The sequence below is a fragment of the Balaenoptera musculus genome, chromosome 4 (assembly GCF_009873245.2).
Source record: "Balaenoptera musculus isolate JJ_BM4_2016_0621 chromosome 4, mBalMus1.pri.v3, whole genome shotgun sequence".
In the NCBI taxonomy this organism is placed as follows: Eukaryota; Metazoa; Chordata; class Mammalia; order Artiodactyla; family Balaenopteridae; genus Balaenoptera; species Balaenoptera musculus.
The window spans coordinates 72,557,205-72,572,808 of NC_045788.1; the positions used below are offsets into that span (position 1 = coordinate 72,557,205).

At 37.6% G+C, this 15,604-nt stretch overlaps 1 protein-coding gene across 3 annotated transcripts in view; it reads right to left on the reverse strand.

The window, feature by feature from the left end:
- PAK2 (p21 (RAC1) activated kinase 2) overlaps positions 1-12,729 on the reverse strand; it is an 87,458-nt gene extending 74,729 nt beyond the window's left edge. The window contains exon 1 of one of the 3 annotated variants that reach the window (XM_036850195.1): positions 12,425-12,729. The gene's annotated coding sequence lies outside the window, so the exon portion shown is untranslated. Of the gene's footprint in view, positions 1-12,195; positions 12,362-12,424 lie in introns of those variants that run through there. The other 2 variants (XM_036850196.1, XM_036850197.1) reach the window with 2 other exon arrangements.
- Between the last annotated feature and the right edge of the window lie 2,875 nt (positions 12,730-15,604).

The window sequence follows — 15,604 nt, forward strand, 5'->3', positions numbered from 1 at the left end:
ATCTTTCTACATACATTTAGGAGACTGCCATGCAAGTTCCAGAAAACAAGTATGTTTCTATGTGCCTGTGTGTATGTAAGGTTCAAGTGGAGCTGTAAATGGGCAGAAAAACCTGGATTGGCACATGGCTTCCCGGGAGGTGTAGTCACACAAGCAAAGTGCTGTGTTGGGGGTACTTGGTTAGAATCAGGAAGAGCCCTAATAGTAGCACATACTAGAAACCAGGGTACCATAAGATCCCACCATCCTAGCCCAGAACTACCCTATATGATGAATGCCAATTTATCACTGGAACTCAGGCTAGGTGCTGTGTGTATTTATCCTTTAGCAATACACCTAAGAAGAGGTTTCAACCAGAATCCCAGTCAACTGTAGAGGCAAGGACAATCAATCCCACAAATGTTTCTGACAAGTGCATATCAAGTAATAGATAACTGTTACCATTCAAGGATGAATAAGCAGGAAAAAATTCAACATTGGTCCCAACAAAAAATAATGCAGCCTAAGAAGGAGACAAAATTACCTTTCACAGAAGCAGAGTCTAACTTAGAAGGTGAATTAAAATTACTTCAGGACAGGGACTTCCCTGGTGGCTCAGTGGTTAAGAATCCACCTGCCAATGCAGGAGACACGGGTGCGAGCCCTGGTCGGGGAAGATCCCACATGCCGCGGAGCAACTAAGCCCGTGCACCACAACCACTAAGCCTGTGCTCTAGAGCCCACGAGCCACAACTACTGAGCCCATGTGCCCTAACTACTGAAACCCGCCCGCCTAGAGCCCATGCTCCACAACAAAGGAAACCACTGCAATGAGAAGCCCGTGCACTGCAACAAAGAGTAGCCCCACTCGCCACAACTAGAGAAAGCCCGCACGCAGCAACAAAGACCCAACACAGCCAAAAATAAATAATAAATAAATTAAAAAAAAAATTACGGGCTTCCCTGGTGGCGCAGTGGTTGAGAATCTGCCTGCTAATGCAGGGGACACGGGTTCGAGCCCTGGTCTGGGAAGATCCCACATGCCGCGGGGCAACTGGGCCCATGAGCCACAACTACTGAGCCTGCGCGTCTGGAGCCTGTGCCCCACAACGGGAGGGGCCGCGATAGTGAAAGGCCCGCGCACCGCGATGAAAAGTGGCCCCCGCTTGCCGCAACTAGAGAAAGCCCTCGCACGAAACGAAGACCCAACACGGCCAAAAATAAACAAATAAACAAATAAATAAATAAAAGTAGCTATTAATAAAAAAAAAAATTAAAAAAAAAAAATTACTTCAGGACACAGAATTAAGTTCCAAACACTGTGTTTGGCAAAATCCATGAAACAGGCATATATGAAGAGAAAAGACCAAGATGAAATGAGAGTAATTTAAAAAGAAAAGGAAGTGGAGTAAACTTTTAAAGGATGTAAAGAAACTAAAATTTCCATAGCAGAAATAAAGCCTACATTGAAGGTGATAAAGGAAAATCAAATGAGTGCTAAAGACAAACATTCGAGAAGCTCACACAAAAGACAGAAATGATAAGCCAACCTGATTACTGTAAGTGTTTTCAAGGAAGAAAACAGAACTAAAAATAACCAAAAATATTTCTGGAAATGAAAAAAAGTATGAAGACTGTAAGGAGTTAATGTATCAGGCAACATTAATAAACATGTACAAGACACAATCAGTCACAAAATATTTCAATAAAAAGAAAAAGGAAGATTCCTAGCACCATCAGATATAGGAAGCTCTGAAACAAAATTAATGCGAGACCACATGGCATGAAAGTTTCTGTGGACATTAGTGACCTAATAATTATTAAATGTGCCTTCCAGTTACTCCTATTATTAAATGAAAATGTATGTTAGCTGGCATACATGATGACTCAATTTAAATGTAAGACTGAGAAACTGACAATGAACATTAAAGTGAGGGTTGGTTAAGAGAATAAGCCAGTCTTCAGTTATGGGGAGTCAAAGTATAATTTTCTTTTTCAGACTGACAAATCAGAAATTGTTATTTTTAAAAATTTTAGATTTACAGTTGAATTCACTTAAAGTATAGATGAGTTGGCTTTAAGACATTGACAGATAGCAGGATAAACACACACACTATGGAATATTACTCAGTCTCAAAAAGGAATTAAGTACTCATAAATGCTATAACATGGATAAACCTTGAAAACATGCTACATGAAATAAGCCAGACACAAAAGGACAAACATTGTATGATTCCACTTATATGAATCATCTAGAAACAGCAAAATCATAAGAGAAAGTAGATTAGAGACAGTCACCAGGGGTTGTGGGTAGGGAGGAACAGGGAGTCAGTGTTTAATGAGCGTACATCCTGTTAGGGAAGATGAAAAATTCTGGAGATGGATGATGATGATGGTTGTACAACAATGTAAGTGTACTTAATGCCAAAGAACTGTATCCAGTTGACCCTGAACAGCTTGGGGGTTGGGGCGCAACCCTCCACACAGTCAAAAATCTGAATATAACTTATAGTCTGGCTCTCCATATACATGGTTCCTCCAAATCCAAAGTTCCTCTGTATCTGCAGTTCTGCATCCTAGGATTCAACCAACCTTGGATAGGGCAGTACTGTAGTTTTTACTACTGAAAAAAATCCACGGGCTTCCCTGGTGGTGCAGTGGTTGAGAATCTGCCTGCCAATGCAGGGGACACGGGTTCGAGCCCTGGTCTGGGAAGATCCCACATGCCGCGGAGCAAATGGGCCCATGAGCCACAGCTACTGAGCCTGCGTGTCTGGAGCCTGTGCTCCGCAACAAGAGAGGCCGCGATAGTGAGAGGCCCGCGCACCGCGATGAAGAGTGGCCCCTGCTTGCCGCAACTAGAGAAAGCCCTCGCACAGAAACGAAGACCCAACACACCCAAAAATAAATTAATTAATTAATTTAAAAAAATTGCAAGGGTATTCATTAAAAAAAAAAAAAATCCACGTATAAGTGGACCTGCACAGTTCAAACTCGTGTTGTTCAAGGGTTAACTTTACTTTAAAATGGTTAAGATGATAACTTTACATTATGTATATTTTACAAAAATGTAGAAGTAGTAGCAATGAATCATTAAAAAACAGAAAGCATTAAATAAAATAACAGAAACACACTCAACAGAATTAACTATCACAATACACATAAATGTTTTAAGTATTCACTTTGGATTAAAACAAAAATAAACCATATGTAATTTAAAAGAGATACAACTAAAAATGGCATGGAAAGACAAGGTTGGATAATAATTTATTGAACAAAGAATAACAGGACAGATGGGAATTTAAGATAAGTAAAATACGAGACTTAGAAAGATTAAATATGACAATTATTTTTATTGATTAGGTGTAATGCAGATCTTTAGCAGTATAGAACTTAAACATGCATCAATAATATTACACCAAAAACATGATAAAAATCATTAGGATAGAGAGAACATGAAGACATGCCACAGAGTGGAAGAAAATATTTGCAAAAGAAGTATCTGATATAAAGATGCTCAGTCTCAAACTTCATTAGGGAATTGCAAATTAAAACAATGAGATAGCACTACACACCTATTAGAATGGCTAAAATCCAAAACACTAACATCAAATGCTGGTGAGGATTTGAGCAACAGGAACTCTCATTCACTGTTGGTAGGAAAGGAAAATGGTTCAGCCACTTTGAAAGACAGTTTTAGCAGATTCTTAACAAAACTAAATATATTCTTACCATACAATCCAGCAATCGTATTCCATGCTATTTACTCAAATCAGCTGAAAACTTATGTCCATGAAAAACCCAAACTTGGATGTTTATAGCAGCTTTATTCATAACTGCCAAATGTGGAAGCAACCAAGATGTCCTTTAGTGGGTAAACGGATAAACAAACTGTGGTATATCCCAACAATGGAGTATTATTCAGCATAAAAAAGCAATGAGCTATTAAGCCATGAAAAGATATGAAGGAAACTCAAATGCACACTGCTAAGTGAAAGAAGCTGAAAAGGTTACATATTGTATAATTCCAACTATATGACATTCTGGAGAAGGCAAGACTATGGAGACAGTTAAAACTTCAGTGGTTATCAGGGATTAGCGAGAAGGGAGGGATAAATAAGTGGAGCACAGAGAATTTTGGGAGTGAAGAAACTATTCTGTATGATACTGTAATGGTGGATACATGTCATTATGCACCATTTGTCCATACCCATACAATGTGTAACATCAAGAGTGAACCCTAATGTAAACTATGAACTTTGATGGATAATGATGTGTCAATGTTGGTTCATCAATCATAACAAACATACCAAACATTGCAGAATGTTGATGATGGGGGAAGCTGAGGAAGGGGGTAGATCAGGGTATATGGGAACTCTCTGTACTTTTTGCTCAACTTTTCTGTGAACCTAAAATTGTATAAAATAAAGTCTATTAATTTAAAAAAAATAAAAGTCATTAGAAATAAAAAAGGACACTCTTTACTTAACAAACACATACTGCATACATACTTGTTCTAAGTTCTGAACAGAACAGCAAAGAGATAAACAAGTGAATGAAAAAACAATTTCAGGTGGAAGTGCTATAAAGAAAAACACAGAGGGGAAAGAAGTTAGATACTGAGCAGGAGCAGGTGGAGGCTATTTTAGACAGCTGATCAGGTAAGGCCTCTTTAAAACAGTGACATATGAAAGGAACACAGTATTCAAGGGGAAGAAACAGAAATGTAAAGGCCCCAATGTAAGCACAAGCTTTTCAGAAACAATGCTAACTCTTAGTCTTTGACAGATTAAGATTAAAAACTTAATAAAGACTATCTTATAATTAATAAAAACTATTAATAAGGAATAATAAGATAATTTGAATAAAGTTTGACAGATATATGCGTGTATATAAAACTGTATGTGCAAACAGAAAATGTTCTTAAGTTTTCAAAGAACATTTAGCAAATTGGATTATGCTTTAAGTCACAAAGAAACCCTCAATAAACTTAAAGATATTTTAAAAGAACATAGTCACTGACAGTGAAAGAAAATACAGTGAATAGAACTATACCAAATACTTCCTGAGTCAAAGAGGTAATCAAACTAGAACTAGCAACTATTTGGAAAGCAATGAATAAAGAATCATTCACAGACATTTCAGAGTGCAGCCAAAGCTGTACTCAGAGGCAAATTAGGAGCATTAAAAATGTTTTCATTTAAAAAAAAAAGAGAGAACTAAGAATTTACTATGTTAGAAAAAGTACAGTAAGTCCCCTACATATGAACCTCCAAGTTGTGAACTTTCAAAGATGCGAACGTGTGTTCACAGGTCCAACCACGTAAGTTAATTCACACGTCTGGCATCACTGTCACATGCGGGCATCCTCTACAAGTGGTTGTGCTTTTGTGTAATTTACTGTACAGTACTGTAATAGAGTACAGTAGCACAGTATCTTTATTTCAAGCCCAGGATGTCCAGAAGCAAGCGTAGAAGCAAGCGTAAAAGCAGCAGTGATGTAGCTGGTAGTGAACGCCAGGTGTGAGTGAAATTGCAGCTTGCCCTCCATCTCCTACTGCTGACAATCCTTCAGCTCTACCATCTCCCACCTCCTCTCCTTCCTCCAGTCAGTAACTCTTCTTGCCTGTTCACTCGATGCTAGCCCATGTATGCCAGCCGTTGCACTGTACTACTGTACTTTTCAAGGTACTGTACTGTAAGATTAAAAATGTTTTCTTTATTTTTTGCATTTGTTTTTTATGTATTATTTGTGTGAAAAGTATTATAAACCTATTACAGTACAGTATCATATAGCCGATTGTGTTAATTGGGTACCTAGGCTAACTTTGTTGGACTTACGAACAAACTGGATTTACGAATGTGCTCTTGGAATGGAACGCGTTCATATGTAGGGGATTTACTGTATAACAAAAAAAAAAAGCAGAGCAAAATAAAAAGCAGAAATTAGAAAATCAGAAAACAGAAAATCAACAGAATAAATCTCAAAGCTTCTTATTAAAAACCACTAAGTAGACAAACATTTGGCAAATCAAATTAAGAAAAATAATGAAATCACTAATAAAAGGTGGAGATGAACACCACAGATTTTAATTATAAAAAATATTACATACACCCATATAATAATAAATTTGAAAATCTTTAAAAATATAATCTGGGGAAATACAAATTTCTCAAAACTGACTCATGAGTAAGTAAGGATTTCTCCAGACTACAGAAGGAACTACAGAAGTTACCATATGGACTGTGTATTCTTATTAAAGTAAAGTTCTATGAGACTCTCTTCTATTCTTTCAATAAATTCTGTACACTTGACTAACAAGAGTGGGGTTTTGATTCCTCATGATATATGCCTTAGGATATATAACCTTTGGGAATGTTATTAGCAAATTTATTTATATACTTTTATCAGTAGTTAAAAGAAAAATCTTATCATCACCTAAATAAGTTACAAAAACATTTGATAAAATTCGGAAGACACTCCTCTTTTTTACAAAGAACAGAATAAATAATAAAATATTTCTCTCTAAAACCAACAGCTGCATTCATCCTTAAATCGTAAAAATACCAGAGACGTTCCAAGACAATTATCACCTCTCTTATATAACTGTGTCTTGGAGATTCTGATCAATGTAATAAAGAGCTAAAATACTAATAAATATTATAACTATTGGAAAGGAAGCAAAAGTTACTATTATTTTCAGGTAAGACAATGAACCTGAAAAACAAAAGTAAATAAAATTTTACTTAAGTCCAGCAAGATAATAAAAATAATCGTGACCACAAAAATCTAGTTACTTCTAGTGGTACAAACTATTGGGTGTAAGATAGGCTCGAGGATGTATTATACAACATGAAGAATACAGCCAATGTTTTATAATAACTGTAAATGGAAAGTAACTTTAAAAACTGTATAAAAAAAATTTTTTAAAGGAAAAAGTGAACTTACTAATAAAAAATCTAGTTACTTCTGTATACTTATCAGAAATAATGAAACTAAATCAAATTCACAAAAACAAAATTATAATTTAAACAGGAAATGCAAATTAAACTGTATTTTTTATTTGCCTAGCAATAAGCAAATTTAACAATTTCATTAAGAATGATGGTTGTTTCAATGAGGATAGCAACAAAATGAGACTCACAATGCTAGTGATGGTATACATCAAACCTTTCTGAAGGGTAATTTAACACTTGTAAATGTTTATACCCTTTCATTCAGTAATTCCACTTCTAAGAAAATATTCTAAAGTAATACTCAGGGATGAATAAAAAGATATTCATCATAGCATTATTTATATAAAATATTAGAAATGTTATACATTCACCAATAGGAGAATAATGAAACTAAGGCATAGGTGTACAATGGAATGTTAGGCAAACATTAAAAAATCATTTTTAAATAGAATTTTTAAGGAGAAAGAGGGAAACTTTCAAGATTTGAGGTTAAGTTAAAAAAAGCAAGATAGCAAATTATACAGAATATGATTCCAATTTTAGAAGAGTAAACTATGTACACACACAAATATAAAGAAACATCAAAATATTAACAGCAGTTATCCACAGGTAATGAAATAAGGGTTTTTTTTTAAACTTTATTCTTTATCAAACATCTGGTTATATTTTTACCATTATATCTGCCAATGTAACTTTTTATTCTTTAATAATTTGTTCTTTAGAGCACCTGAAATTGTGTTTAAAAGTTTTACTCCAACTCTTGTTGTTCATGTGTTTATTATATAACATTATTGCTTCATAAGCCTATAAACTACTAATCTCAAATTAAAAGGAATAGGAATTTTTTTTTTTTTTTTTTCTGGCTGCACCACGTGGCATGCAGGATCTTAGTTCCATGACCAGGAATCAAACCCATGCCTCCTGCAGTGGAAGTGCAGAGTCCTAACCACTGGACCACCAGGGAATTCCCGGAATAGGAATTAATTTTTTAAAAGCTGAGATTAAAATACACCTTGTTCTTATGAAATAAATAACCTTGTTCTTATGAAATAAATGCAAGATTAAAATAAAACCTTGTGTTTTTCCAGAACCTATTAAACATTTACATGAAAAAATATTACCTACAAGGTAACAGCTTGATCAGAAAGATGTTAGGAAGAACTCAGTAATGCAGGTTAAAAGGCGGTTAAAAGTATGCATACATATGTATGTGCATCACTTTTAACCAACACTACTGAGTTCTTTGCACCTCCCTTTTGACTAATTTCAATTGACAACAATTGAGAAATAACTCTCATTTCCAGATGAATAACTCATTCTTTCAGCACACTGCAAATAAAGATTATGGACGTGTTAAGAAAACATATAAAAGCAATAAGAATATCTAAGTCATACTGGAAATCAGGAAAGACTCCCAAAGAAAGCTATACTCAAAAGCTGAAATTTGAAGGATGAGGATGAATTAGGTAGATGACAAGAAATAGGGGCCAAAGGGGGCATTTCCCCCCCTTTTTGGATGTGATGCTTACAATAAAATGATTAAAATATTCCTTTCTGAAAAAAAAAAAAAAAATATTCCTTTCTGAATCCCTATAATGGGACTAAGTTTTACACCAACCTCAAACTCCTGAAATACTGTTACGCCTGTATTTTATTTCAGTAGCCAAACTCTTACCCCACCAAGCGCCACCCCCCCCCCAAAAAAAAATCTGGAAGTATTAAGATTCAAATACAAGTTATTAAAGTACCAGAAGAAAATACAGAAGACTGTTTTTTGATAAAGATAAAATGTAAAAGATCGTCTTAAACAGAAGGCAAAGTATTAATATCTACTATGTGTAAAGAGCTTCTACAATTCAATTAGTATAGTCTTTTAGGAAGGCAATTTGCCATCTATCAAAACTTAAAATGCACACTTAAGAATCCTTTTAATGGAAATACTTGTATACATGTGCATGTGCACAAAGGTATAAGGAAGTTCATTAAAGCTCCAGTTTTAGTTGCCCAAAAGTGGAAATAACAAACAACCATGAATAATTAAGTACAACCATACAATGGAATATCTCATGATTATTAAAAATATGAGGTTTAACTACAAGTACTGAGATGGAAACGAATTTATAATGATTAGATTTTTTTAATTAAAAAAAAATCAAGGTAAAACTACATACACACTGTGCTTATTTCTAATTGCATAAAGAAAACAAAATTGTTTACAGTGGGCACCTGTAAGGAATGGGACTAAAAAGTAAGGAAAGTAATTTTCACTTTCTACTCTAAATAACTGACTTGTTTGAACCTTTTGTAATAAGCATGTAGTGACTACCTTTGGAATTTAATTTAAAAATAAGGAAAAAAGGCACTATTCTCATCTGTTATGACGGTTATCTCTGGGGGCTAAGTGATTTCTGTATAGTAATTTTTGTCCCATTCCTTAATAGTCTTCACTACTTCCTAAATTTTCTATGAGAAGTATGCCTATTTTAAAATCTGAGAAACATGTATTCAAAAAACCTGTATTTTATTTCAGTGATGAAACTATTTTTTTTCCTGAAAAGTAATTTTTAACAGTTATGGTCTCAGAAACTTGGCCCTGAGATTCCAATCACTTTCAGAAAGCAGTCTTAAATCTAAGTTTGGAAGTATAACATTTGCTGTAGAAGCAATTAAATATAAAACCTATTTCAGAATGGAATATTAACTATTAATATTATTAATATTAATAATAACTAACATTTATTAATCACTTAAACACTGCATTTGCTAAGTACTTTTCCCTGCATTATCTCATTTGCTCTAAATAGCCCTATGAAATGTGTATTATATTATTATTAATCCTCATTTTACAGATGAAAAAAACAAGCCTGAAAAGAATATGTATCTTGCCCAGGGTCAAGTGGAAGAGCTAGCATTCAAACCCAGGTCTCCAGCTCCTCACCACTTGTGATACATGGAATGACAAGTACTACTGTACCTCAAAGATAAGAGGCTAGACCTCTGAAATCCGGCATGAATGTTCAGACTGACTACTCTTATTCAGGTTAGTGATCGTAAAATGAAGAAGCAGTGAAACTCAATTCTGGTCACAGAAGAAAATAATCAGTATTTCTTCAAGGCAACGGGGTCTATTTTTTTCCATCTCTTTCTGCTTCTACCAAGGTACAAAAAGGATACCAGGGACAACTCAGATTCGCAAGTAACTTAACATCCTCCCTGATTAGTCTGGAATTACCCCCTCTAACTAACTGGAAGGGCTTTTGAAAACAAATTGATCAGAACCCAAAAGCTTTAAAGACTTGAAGAAGGTGCAGCTTCACACTTTAATCAGAAGTAGAAAATTCAGAAAGCCAAAAGAAATATTATACTCAAATATTAGAATAATCAATATTGACAGATTAAACATAGGAAGAATTTAACAATACCTACCTATTTATTTCATCCCTAGCTATTTGAACAAGGTCTCTCTCTTCTAAAAAGAATAACTGAAAGTTTATCTTTAGCTACCTGAACAAGTTCTAAGTTTTCTCTTTAAAAAAGTACAATTGAAAAGATACACCACTGTTAACCACGTCTACTTGGAAATCGCCCTTTCATAAAGATCAGAGAATCATAGGAACCCCTTATTCATTTGTTTAGTAGATAGACTCCAACCACAAACGTACTTTATGAATTCGGGTTTTCAAGGCTAGTATTTAATGTCACAAAGTCCAAAAGAATAACTCTCTCTTTGAATAACTGTAAACCAGAATCAAGGTCCTAAGAGAAGCAGAATACCCAGAACTCTTCCTCAGTAAAAGCGTCTGTTTGTAGAAAGAACTGGCAGAGAAGCTGACATCAACAGACCTAGTTTCACACTCCAACATTTCTAGACCTTAACCCCTTAGGCCAAGAAGACCTCTCATTGAATTAAGGACAATTGACACTACCAAAATGACAGTATTGAAGTGGAAACACAGAATTCACTGAATTTAGGTCAACCTCTTTCACCAAAACATGAAAGTGGGTTTAAGACCTACATATATTACGGGTCAGAAACATTTTAAGGTTCATTTTTCATAATGCAAATCAGTGTTTCTGGTTAATTAATTACTAGAAAGATTTAAAAGCTAAGGATGAAAAGAGTTAACAAATCAACACCCTTAATAGGAGAACATGAACAAAGCTTTTTCATTTATATATATATTTTTTTCATACATATATACAAAATATATATAAGTGATTATGAGTGTGTTTTACAAATGCCACAGAGCTCCTGGAAAAGTTGACAAGTTCTAACCTGCTTTAAAAATTACTGTTCACTGCCTCATCCCAATCTAACTTTATTTAATGTTACTGTTTTGAATAAACCTACAAAAACAAAACCCCCAGAGCAAATTCTTCTACATTTCAATATCCTGCCTACTTACAAGAGCGGAAGAGTCAAACAGAGCAGGGGAAAAAACGTGACGTGCACAACCTTGATCCAAAACACTGCTCGTCGTAGTCTAATTTTAGGCCTAACCATTTTGATTGTCTTTTTACAGAGGTTTAAAAAGAAAACAAAAAACTATAGATCACTTGTAAAATAAAACAGATAATTATACCAGTGGGAGTTAGCATTATTTATCAAGGAGGAAAGAAATCACGCTCGCACTGCCCAGAGAATTCCCATTAAAGATAAGAGACAAGGACTGGTAGTACAACTCCACAACGACTGCCAATGTCAATTACTTTCCACTCTTCAGTTCTTGGATGACTCTATCTTTAAAGAATTAGTCAAAAGGTTGAGTCCACTGAGGAATATTCGGCAACATGTTGTGTATGTTGTTTGAAAGAAAGCCAAACATGGTGAAAGCCAACCTTCACTAAGTTACCTAAAGAAGCAAATATTCACCTCCTGGCTGAAGATCAAACAGGAATCACGAGAAGATCCGAAAGTTCTGTTCTTAAGCGGAGGCCCTCAAACCCTCGGAAAACTATTCGTTTCTACTAACGCGGAATATGGAAGAGAGCACAGATTGCAGTTTAGAAAACAGTAAAGGGACCCTAGACAATATGCCTAAGCAAAGAAACTGGGATGACCAGAGAGACAGTAAGGAGGGGCTAGGATTCTGTAACAGACGAAAAAATCGAGGAACAAAACCCGCAACGTTTTGCACAACACAAAAGTAAATGGAGAAAAGGAGGTTGGAAACGCGATGGAAGGGAGATCAACAGGGCAGAGACTGTGGCGCGACAGGGTTCAGGGTAGGGCCGGGTCCAGGAAGAGTTAGACCTCACCAGCCCAGCAAGCTTCCCATTTCAGGCTACAGTCGGGGAAGAAAACAGCCGGAGGGCGCAGACAATGAGCCACCGCCCCAAGAGTTGCGGCTCCAGGCACGCAGGTGGCGGCTTCCCGGCCCCGCGCGGGGCAGGTTAGCTGCCCCGGGCCGCTCGCGCCGGCCAGGCCGCGGAGAAGGAAGAAGGAAGAAGAGCGACGGCCCGCGTCCCGGCCTGTCTGCACACTTACCCCAAGCGAGGAAAGGTCCCCGCCCCAGCGAGGAGCCTCCGGCCGAGCTCCCGGCGAGCTCAGGAGCCGCCCCGAGCAAGCGCGCGACACGGGGCGGGGAGGGGAGGGAAAGGGAAGCGGGGCGGGAAGAGGAACCGCGCTGGAACGTAGCTGCTGTTATTGCTAGGCCGGGCGGCAGCCGAGCCCCGCGGGCGCCGGGAAGGGAGGGTAGGGAGCCTTCGGCAATGGCGACGGCCCAGGCCAGAGGGGAAGCGGAACAACCGCCGCCGCTGCGCGTGGCCACAACCCTGGGGGAGGGCTACGGCGCGGAGCGGGGAGGGGTGGGGCCGAAGCAGAGAGCTCCACGGGGCGGAGACGGGCACCGCCTCCCAGTGGGCGGGCTCACGCGGGGCCTGCTGGGAGTTGTAGTTTGGAGGTGTGTACCACTTATCTCCGCCACCCCCCAGCCCCGTACCCCGCAACCCCCCGCCTTTTTTGGGTATTCTTTATATTGAGAGACACCGCCACTTCCTCATGTAATTCAGCATTGCCTCCAGTCAGGTCTGTGGCCAACCAAAGATGCTGAAAGACGATTCCTGTTATATGAACCTGCTCTAGGATACGCGTTCCTGGGAATTCATCCACTATCCATTTTGCTTTTTACCTACAGCTCTTAATATACTTTGGTGCTAAATTAAGCCCCACCTCCTTGCAAATTAAGGCCTCTATGTTTTATCCATGGAGGAGTTCATTAATGTATTCACTGATTCTACAAATATTTCAGTGTCTAATATGTACCAGACACTGCTGGATATATCAGGGATACAAGGGTGAATACAAGTCACTTTGTCTTTGTGGAACTTACAAATATGAAAACATAATAATTAAAATAGTGATATCTGGTATGAGGGAAAAACTAGGATGATTACTTTGGATAAGGTGGCCAGGGAAGGCATCTTTAATGAGGTGACATTTAAGCTGAGAACAGAAAGAGTTAGCCATGAGAAGCTCCCAGGAGCATTACAGACAGAAGGAAGAAGAAAAGAACTTACTAAGGTCAGTTAAGAAGGCCTGTGTAACTGCAGTTTAGTGCAAGAAGAGTAGCATAGTGGGAAAAAACGCTAGAGAAGACAAGATTCAGGTCAGGAAGGATCTTAAATGACATGGTAAGGAGGTTGGACTTGATTCCAAGAAGTTTAAGAGTTGTAAGTAAGGAAGTGATGTTACCTGGTGTACACTTTAAGATCACTAGAGGGCTTCCCTGGTGGCACAGTGGTTAAGAATCTGCCTGCCAATGCAAGGGACACAGGTTTGAGCCCTGGCCAGGGAAGATCCCACATGCCACGGAGCAACTAAGCTCGTGCTCCATAACTGCTGAGCCTGAGCTCTAGAGCCCGCAAGCCACAACTACTGAGCCCACGTGCCACAGCTACTGAAGCCTGCAAGCCTAGAGCCTGTGCTCCGCAACAAGAGGAGCCACGACAATGAGAAGCCCACGCACTGCAACGAAGAGTAGCCCCTGCTCACTGCAACTAGAGAAAGCCCGCGCACAGCAACAAAGACCCAACACAGCCAAAAATAAATAAATAAAGTTATTAAAAAAAAAATCACTAGATTGCTACATGGAGAATGGAGTATTGAGATGCAAGAATAGAAGGGAATGAACTAGGAAGGCATTAATCATGACTGATGCTAGAGCAATAGCCGTGGAAGTGCAGATAGGTAGTAGCCAGACTGTTCTTACTGATAGATGTAGAGTGAAAAACTCAACTGATACAGAGAGTACGAGAGAAGGGATTCAAGGAGCAATGTGGCATGCTATTAGGTAACTTGAAAAACAGTCCCATTATTAAACACACAAAATGCTGGATAAAATAGAACATCCTTTCAAAGGCATAACTAAGCTTTCAAGGAAGAAAGAGGAATACATCTGATAGTCTTCCAAACTCCACATTCAACCCAAAGGGGGGAGCAAGAAACCAGAGTAGTAACCAGGTCAGTGAAGCCTATTGTGTTGTGTTGTGTTGAAAGAACCTACTTATCTCAGAAAAATCTATGGTTTTACTGGCTGCACATAAGACAAGAGACCAAAGACAAGGCCTTGGGCCTGTAGAAGGTGTTGGGATTATAATCCTGCACAAGGCTGGAAAACTCAAAGGGCTGTACCCTCTAAGAATACACTGGAAAAAAAAAAATTCCCTGGACCAACCCAGGGCGATATGCAGATACTGGTAAGTTTTAGCCTGGACTTTGGCATCGAGGGGAAAAAACTTTCCCTTTAGAATTCATAACCACAAACTTTCCCTCACATGGGTTTGAAAGTTCAAATTTATAGTACCTACACTGCCCAGGAAACTTAGTCAAGAAAATGTCCCAGGCTGGTAATGCTTGGAGGCCTGGAAGAAACAAACACAAATCTTCACTGCACAGGTTCACTCTCAACACAGGACTGAAACGATTTCCACAGACAAACAGGCTATCAAAAGTTAAACATGAGCACCCAAAATATAATACATCTGAGAAAATAAGCCAGAAGTGAATCACCAGAAACCATAAACAGAATAATGAAGCCCATGAACTTTAGTTATTGGAATTATTGATTACAGAATATAAAATAAGTTTATTAAAATGATTAAGCAAAGTAAGACAGGATACTATTTTTAAACAAGAAACAAGATACTATTTTTAAAAAATGACCAAGAAGCTTTGAGAAGGAGCCAAGTAGAACTTCTAGAAATAAAGAATAATTGAAACCAAAGCCAATGTTTCGGTTAAATAGATGACACACAGTTGAAGAGAGAATTAATAAACTGGAAGACAGATCAAAAGAAATTACTGACAGCAGCCCAAAGACAGAGGAAATATGAAAGAAAGACTGAGAGACATGGGGATAGATTATGAAGGTATACCATTTGCCTAATGAGAAATTCAGGAGAGTAAAAAGAGAAAACAAAAGAGGCAGTATATGATGAGATAATGGCTAAGAATTTTCCAGAATGGATTAAAGACAAGAACCTTCAGATTCAGGAAGCAAAGTGAATTCCAAACAGGATAAGTAAAGGAAATCTTCTCAAACACATCAAAGTGAAACTGCAGAATACCAAAGATAAAGAAACCAGAAAAAAAAGACACCGCTACAAAGAAACAACTATTAAATTTAGCATAGATTTCTCGACTGCAACAATGTGTGCCATCTGACAA